Source organism: Miscanthus floridulus, chromosome 10, assembly GCF_019320115.1.
Source record: "Miscanthus floridulus cultivar M001 chromosome 10, ASM1932011v1, whole genome shotgun sequence".
Taxonomy (NCBI): Eukaryota; Viridiplantae; Streptophyta; class Magnoliopsida; order Poales; family Poaceae; genus Miscanthus; species Miscanthus floridulus.
In genome coordinates, this window is record NC_089589.1 from 102,363,742 (window position 1) to 102,372,387 (window position 8,646).

The following is an 8,646-nucleotide window of genomic DNA, read 5'->3' on the forward strand; positions in this document are numbered from 1 at the left end:
GTAGTCTAAGAATATGTTCAATGTATAGATCTGCTAGTTTTTCGGCATTGGTCTTGGTCTTAACTGGTACAAAGTGAGCAACTTTGGTCAAGCGATCAACAATCACCCAGATGGAATCATTGCCTTTCTGTGAACGGGGCAATCCAACTATGAAATCCATGGATATGCTCTCCCATTTCCACTCGGGAACGTCAAAAGGCTTTAGCAAACCTGCAAGCCTTTGATGTTCAGCCTTGACCCTATTACAGGTGTCACATCATGCCACATGTCCTACAATGTCTGTCTTTATGCCTTTCCACCAAAAGTGTTTCTTCAAATCTTGATACATTTTTGAACCTCCAGGGTGGATACAGTACTTAGAATCGTGAGCTTCTGACAGAATTTCCTCTCGTAGCACTAGGTCAGATGGAACACAGATTCTATTCTTGAACCAGATGGTTCCTTATTCATCTTCATGGTGGTTGGTCTTATAGCCTAGTTTCATCAGACCACGGAGATATTCGATTTCTTCACAATCTTTCTGAACTTAACGGATGCGTTCTGTGAGATCATACTGTATGCGGAGCTCATTCAACAAGCCGTGTGGTAGTATCTCAAGTTGGAAATCATCAATCTCTTCCTTGAGCTTAGGTGGTACGGATTCAGTGATCAAAGTGTGACAGTAGCTCTTGCGACTGAGAGCATCTGCGACTACATTAGCTTTTCCCGGATGATAATGAATTTCTAGGTCATAGTCCTTGATCAACTCTAGCCAACGGCGTTGCCTCATGTTCAAATCTTCTTGAGTGAAAAAGTACTTCAAGCTCTTGTGATCCGTATAGATATAACACTTGTTGCCTATCAAGTAGTGTCTCCAGATCTTCAGGGCATGCACAACTGCTGCTAACTCAAGATCATGGGTTGGGTAACGGTTCTCATGTTCTTTCAACTGTCGGGACGCATATGCTACTACTTTTCCATCTTGCATCAGTACACACCCAAGTCCTTGATGGGATGCATCACAATAGACTACGAAATTTTTATCAATATCAGGCAATGCTAGTACAGGAGTTGTGGTAAGCTTCTGTTTCAATTCCTGGAAGCTTTGTTCGCACTCGGGCATCCATTCAAACTCCTTGGTCATCTTTAGAAGATTGGTCATTGGACGGGCTATCTTGGAGAAGTTTTCGATGAATCGGCGATAATATCCAGCCAATCCCAAGAAACTTCTGACTTCTGTCACATTACGGGGTTGATCCCACTCTTTCACAGCTTCAATCTTGGCTGGGTCAACTGCGACACCTTCAGCTGATAGTACATGGCCTAGGAAGGCAACTTCTTGTAGCCAAAACTCACATTTGCTGAACTTTGCGTAGAGCTGATGTTGGGCTAATTTCTTGAGCACGGTTCTCGTATGATGTTCATGATCTTCAGCGGTGGGTGAATAGACAAGGATGTCATCAATGAATACCACCACGAACTTATCCAGTTCATCCATAAAAACCTTATTCATCATGTTCATGAAGTATGCAGGCGCATTTGTGAGTCCGAAGGATACCACAGTGAACTCAAATTGTCCATACCTCATCACGAAAGCTGTCTTCGGGATGTCACTCTCTCGGATCTTCATCTGATGGTAGCCAGATCTGAGATCAATCTTAGAGAAATACTTGGCACCTTGAAGCTGATCAAGCAGATCATCAATTCTTGGCAGGGGGTACTTGTTCTTGATGGTGACTGCGTTCAAGTTCCTGTAATCAATGCACATTCTCATTGAGCCATCCTTCTTCTTGACAAATAGAACAGGGGATCCCCAGGGTGAAGCACTGGGTCTAATATATCCCTTTGAGATGAGCTCATCAAGTTGTTTCTTGAGCTCAGCCAGTTCATCAACTGACATGCGATAGGGTCTCTTGGCAATGGGTCCTGTTCCCGGCAACAGATCAATGATGAACTCTACATCACGGTCTGGTGGCATACCCGGTAATTCTTCAGGGAATACATCAAGATAGTCTCTGACTACTGGTACATCATAAACTATCTTCTCCTCTTTTTGTGTTTCTAAACTTGCTTTAAGGGCACATAGGATAGAGGTGGACTTTCCGGACTGGGGTTCACATCTAATGACTTGACCTGATGGGTGAGTCACTTGGATGTATCTAGGTGAACATGATATGATACCTTGGTGAATGGTTAACCAATCCATACCTAGGATGACATCTAGGCTAGTGGAAGGTAATAGGGTTAGGTCGGCTTTAAAGACAAGACCCTCAATGGTAAGACTCGCTCCCTTACAGATGTAGGTGCATTTTAGGTCTCCTAAAGGTGAGCTGGTGATGATAGGCTTTTCACATGGGGTTACAGGCAGGTCATGCTCTCGTGCAAACTTGGATGATATGTAAGAACAGGTTGCTCCAGAGTCAAATAGAACTGATGCAGTATTGCCATTAACTAAAAACATACTGTACACCACGTTAGGGGCATCTTGTGCTTCCTCAGCGTCCAAATGGTTGAGACGTCCACGAGTAGCAGATCCCTTGAGCTGAGACTTCTGAGTAGCTGAGTTCTGAGGGCACTTAGCGGCTTTGTGACCTGGCTGGCCACAAGCGAAGCAGGTGAAAGGCGTACCGCCTATAGGGGTTGGCGTGGGTGCCTTCCAGTTTCCAGTGCTTGGTGCGGAGCGGTTCTGTGCTGGGTGTTCTCTCGCTGAGCGGGGATGGTTGAAACAGTCCTGAGTGTTGCGGTCCTGAGCATAATGGTCCCGGGTGTAACGATTCTGAGCAGGGCGGGAGTATTTGGCGGTGTAGCCTCCACTACCCCTACTCGATCTAGGGTTGTCATCCCTGTTGTGGCGAGAGCGTTCCCTAGATGGTGCATCTCTGCGGAACCTCTTGCGATCATGACCATGGAGAGACTCCTCAGGCTTATGCGTCCTCTCCCTGTACTCTTCTCCAGCTTCAGCACGGTCCTTCTCGATCTGGATACAGCGATCCACCAGAGCACGCAATGTGTTACTCTTAATACCGCCAAACTTCAGCTTGATGTGCGGGTTGAGTCCCTTCTGATAATAGTACAGCTTCTCCTTCTCAGAGTTCACAACGTAGGAAGGTGCATAGCGCAGAAGATTGGTGAAACGAGTAGTGTACTCAGTCACCCTATCCTTTCCCATCTTAATGTTGCGGAACTCCTCAGCTTTGGCCTCCATGACACCCTTGGGAATGTGATACTCAGTGAATGCTTCGGCGAACTCATCCCACGAGATGTTGGCAGGGTCCTCATGGGAATCACTGTAACTGTCCCACCAGGCGCGTGCTGCACCTGTGAGTTGGTGTGTGGCTGCTCCAACACACTCATCATCAGTGAAAGTAGTGAGATCAAGCTTCTTCTCCATCTCCTTGAGCCAGTCATCGGCTACAAGCGAGTCAGGGTCGGTGCCATCATAGGTAGGTGGCCTTAGCTTCAGGAATCCCTCTAGCTTCCTTTGAAAGTCATTCTGCTAACCTCCCTGGCGACGGTTTGCTCCTTCAACAAGAGCTGCTAGAAGCTGGGTCTGTTGTGCCATTACTTCTGCTAGGTTCGGTGGTGGTGGTGGTGGAATGTTCTCCTCAGGCGGCGGGGTATTCTCTAGGTGGAAGGGTATCCCTCCACGTCCACGGCCACGGTTGTTGCCATCACGTCCGCCATTTGGTTCAACTAGTTTAGGGGTGGGCACACGTCCACGGTTCATTAGGCGATTAGATCAGTGGTTCGGCATCTGCAACACGGATCATAGAGAATTTTAGTGCTTGTGCCAAAAGTGCTTATAATTCAATATGATTACATGATTTTTGACTATTTAAAGAAAACATTTACACTATCCAACACTCATTACAAAGAAGCAATAAGATCCATAAGATGCAATAAGATCCAAAACATTCATTACATGGGTTTTATTACATAGCATCATCTCCAGTAGCTACACTTGAAGATGTGCGAGAATCGTACTACGCATAGCGTCTCATAATGCATCTCATAAGGGGTACATCATGGGGTACAACTTACGGAAGCTACTGACATGACTCATGACCACGCAGTGTCATTCTACTCTAACTCATATACCGCAGCTGGGATACGACTATTCTCGATCTCGATCTCCTCATCAGACTTGTGAAGTCGGGACACGTACTTCAAGGCCTCGGTGAGCTCCTCCGTAGGCTTGGCTCTAGGTAGGGTAGGGCAGGCGTCTAGGTTGAGGCGAGTCGGGGCTAACTCAAACTCCTCTATCCTAGTCTTCGTCTTGCTGTGAATCTCCTTGGGTAGCTGATCCCACATACCCTTCATCTCCCTGAGGCGCTTCCTATCGAACTTCTGCCAGGCCTGTCGAGTCCTCTCACACTTGTCCTGTAGGTACTCATTTTGCCTGAGTGCCTCGATCAGGTGACCCTGGTTGCGAATGGCCTTCTTTTTGAACTCTTCTAGATCTTGAGTCATGGTCTTGTTTCAAGACTAGATCTTCAGCATGTCAATCCCCTTGGATCTCTCTCTATCTCCTCTGCGGTTGAACTCGGCCTTCTTGTCGTCCAACTCCCTCTACAACTCCAAGACCTTGCTGTTGGGGTAGCAGTTCCTGTTGCTTAGGTTGGCTGCTTTGTCCTGTAAGTCAGCGACCTCGGCTCTGTGGACTTCATCATGACGGTTGAGCTCGTCCTGTAACTTGGCAACTGTCTCAAGTAGACTAGCTCGCTCCTGTGCTCCCTACGAGTCTCGCTCCTGGTGCTACCATAGAAGGGTCTGGTACTGACGTCTCCTCTGCTCCAGCTAGGTCACGTACCTGTCCTGCTCCAATAGGTGAATAGCTGAGACACGAAGGCTTCTATCCTCCTCGGCAAGGATAACTCTGTCTGCTGCGAAACTCTGCTCACTAGGGGTAAGGCTGAGGTCGAGGGCCTAGGGAAGTAGATGGAACTCTGTCGTCTTCAGGTGCTCGTAGTGGTCCCTCATCACTCTGCGAAGTGCCTTGTGTGAGATAGCCTGCAGTCCCTCCTCGACTGTGTCCTCTATAGTCAACTCGGTGAAAGTTGGGACAGAAGGTAAGGTAGTGCTAGCTGGGAACTTCACTGAGGTGACAATCGGTCCTTCGATTCCTCCTTCCTTAGCTGGCTTCCCGATGCAGGTGACCTTGACAAGCTCGTTGGGGACACCTAACATGACGAGAACTCGGCAGAGGGTCTGTGCAAAACCCCTGAGCTCACATAGGTCAAAGGTAAGCTTGGCGTGGTCCAGAGGTAGCGGTCCTAGAGGTGGCCATTCGATGTTCGTTGCCATCTGCATGTTTTTAGGGAAACAGGTGTTAGCAGGTCAATAATAGATAAGCCTTGCAGAAAAGTGAATGCAGGGTCGATATATAACCGAAAGAAGGGCTGTCCACGTCCTATTTCTATCGTCCATTTCTAAGGGTTTCGTCCTATGGTCAAGTATGGCTCTGATACCAACTGAAACAACCTCGATTTCCGCAAAGGGAAATCCACAGAGTCGAAGTGTAATAAGACCGTTGTAGATCATATTACCCAAATTCCAGTCGAATATCACATCCATACAACGATAATATCAGAGTACAAATAGTGCGGAATACATAAATTATTACATCGCCGCATTGGCGGAATCAAAAGTAGCATTCATTCAGAACGGCTTGAAGATAAGATCGCCAAACTCGAGCGTAGGCACGAACCCCTCAACCGTCAAACTCCTCGGAGCTATACTCCTCAGTAGAACCTGTGTGCCAAAATTTATCAGTACGATTTGTACTGGCCACTCCCAACCCTATGAGCATTGCTTTGTGGAAATTGGATGCAAGTTGGATATAATCAAAAGGAACCTATAAAGCTGGGGTTTCCTATGTATTTAGCATATCAAGTACATAATAATAATTGGTCAAGTTTTAACACCATTCACACACATTCCACCCCATTCCCATTCCAGAGCTAGGTTTCGATCCTGGGATCGAAACACCACCATCTCCACACCATCACCATACCACACCCATATCATCGCTCAGTCGATAGGCCAACTCCCTCTCGGCACTGTCTCAAGGCCCGTAGCCCCTGGCTACATCCAAACACTCATTCCCAGGGGGAGAAAAGAAGGACTCATCTCACTATCTAGTTTAAGCGAAACCCAGGAAAGGTCCATAGCCGACAAGACAGCACATGTATCGATCGATCAACCAGACACTCTGCAGAGGTTTTACATAACCACAAGATCCGCCTTCCTCGCTGACTGTCGTCAACTGGGCTGATTCCGGCCGCTTGCTAGCCTAGGATAATGCCACTCTACCATTCAGGCCTGGTACACCCCAAGTCTAATCTGGGGTGGCTGAAACTATGAGTCATGAGTCGGGTCCACAAGGTCTCCATGAAGTCTCAGAAGGGTGTGGGGGAAATCCTCCGCGCCCCGTACCTCCTTACACTATCCGCTATCAACCTAGCAGTAGTGGCAATATCCTACCAAGAAGTCCGGCCGTCCCGCTCCATATAGGGCGAGTGGTACGTAAGGCTTCTCGGTGAATCTGAGTACTAGTAAGTCCTTAGGGGTGACCAAGCCAGAATGTCTCCATCAGGGTTTCCATTTACCGTGCCACCACAGCACCTCCATCCCGGGCTCCTCCCATCACAGGTTCACACCCAGGACCACCTCATTTACCATTTACCCACCACAGGTATCCATTTCAGGGGTGCCCAGGTTGCACCCCACGGCAAGACTTGCCCCAGGCTCGTCGTATACTCCAACTTGGTCAACACAACCCTCACCCTCCAAGCACCCAAGTCACACACGCAGCACTCTCCCCAATCACCAGTTCCACCACGCATCAATGTAGTGCAAGCGTAGTAGAAGTAATAAGCAATTAAATATTTTCGCAAGCGTGTGACTAGCCTAACTGCAGGTTGAGCAGGGGTAAGGTTGCGTCAAAGTAAAGGCCATCAAGAAAGCATACTACCATGCAAGTCCTATCATAGTGTGATTATAACAATGAAGTAAAGCACTAGCATTTCTATTTTAGCCATGCATAATAGGTGCTATGAGGTTGGGTGGGATGTGGCACCTTTAGTGTAGTTGTCTCCATATTCCTCGCGGTACTCATGATCCTCGTCCGTCAGGTTCTCCTCTAGGTCTGCAACAATCGCATTATAGTCGCGTTAGCGACGTCTATAGAATAGCACAAAGAAGCAATGGAAATTCAAAAGAGCCAAATGCACTCAAACATGGGTTCATTGCATAGAGCTCGATTTTAGATGAATTTTGGTCCTAGTTTCATATTTTTCTAAGGTCGTATGAATTAGTTATGAATTTCCAAAGTTTAAATCATTTCTGAAAATAGAAAAAGGGCTAAATTAATCCTGGGCTGACACGTGTCATGCTGTGGCTGGTCCATGTGGCATGCTGACGTCAGCATGACATCATCATGACGTCTTCGTCACAGTTATGGTACTGATAGGTGGGGCCCAGCTGACATCAGCATGACGTCAGCGCCTGACGTGTGGGTCCAGAGTGTCCATGCCACTGACATGTGGGGCTAGGTCAATGGTCAACATTGACTAGTCAATGGTCAATACGGCCAGGTCTCAAACGGGCTTTGGGTTGGGCCGGTCTAGGTCGGGCCGGACACGTGGAATGCTATGACGCAGCCACGTCACGGCCATGGGCCTCCACTGGGCCATGGTCCACGGCTCATGGTGGACAGATGTGCCAGTCTACGGTGGACCGCGTCTTCTTCCGGTGAGCCATGTCCACCCCTCTCTTCTCTGTCTGTGGTTCACGTGCACCGGGTTCATGCACGGGTGGCCAGCAAGGGGGGTGTTCCCCTGTTTCTCCTGCGGCAGTGTTCCTGCCGGCGACGAGCTCACTGGTGAGCCTCCGTGGCGGTGTTGGTGTCCAATTGGGGAGGGGAAAGGCTTCCCTAGGCTACGGTGACTGCGATGGTGGGGTCTAGGTGGCGGCCGGGGCTCACCAAGGCGCTGGCCACGGCGAACGGCGGCTCGGCAGTGCTCGCCGGTGGCGAGGTCACATTTGCAGGCTCTCCGGTGGCTCGACTGGTCAGATGAGGGCTCCTGCGGTTTCGTGGGTGCATGACGAAGGCGTCCAGGGCTCAAGGCAAGGCTTTGGATCCCCAGGTGGCTGGTAGGGATGTCCCGGCGGCCACAGCGACGTAGTGACGACGGTGAGGCACGCGGGTGAATCACGGGCTCCAGCGGGGTGGTCACGGCGTGCACGTGAGTTACCCGTGGCTTCAGCGAATAGGATGGGCGAGTCAAGGAGGCGCTAGGCGCTCCTAGCAGTACTGGCCACGATGGTCGGTGCTCTGACCGGTGGTCAGGTGCTCGGACTAGTGGTCTGGTGCTCGGCACGGTGGTCTGGTGCTCGGACCGGTGGTCGGGTGCTCGGACCGGTGGTCTGGTGCTCGGACCAGTGGTCTGGTGCTCGGCATGGTGGTCTAGTGCTCGGAGGTGGTCTGGTGCTCCAGTGGTGGCTGCGCCATGGCGGCGGCATCGTGAGCGTAGCATGCGTGCTCGGCTATGGCATCCGGGGAACTTGGAGAGGTCTACAGCGTCCAAGGGCTCAGGGATGGTCACGGTCAACGTGAGTGTGCTGTGCTGGTGTGCCTAGAGGCCAGGAATGGCCTTGGCCTATGCG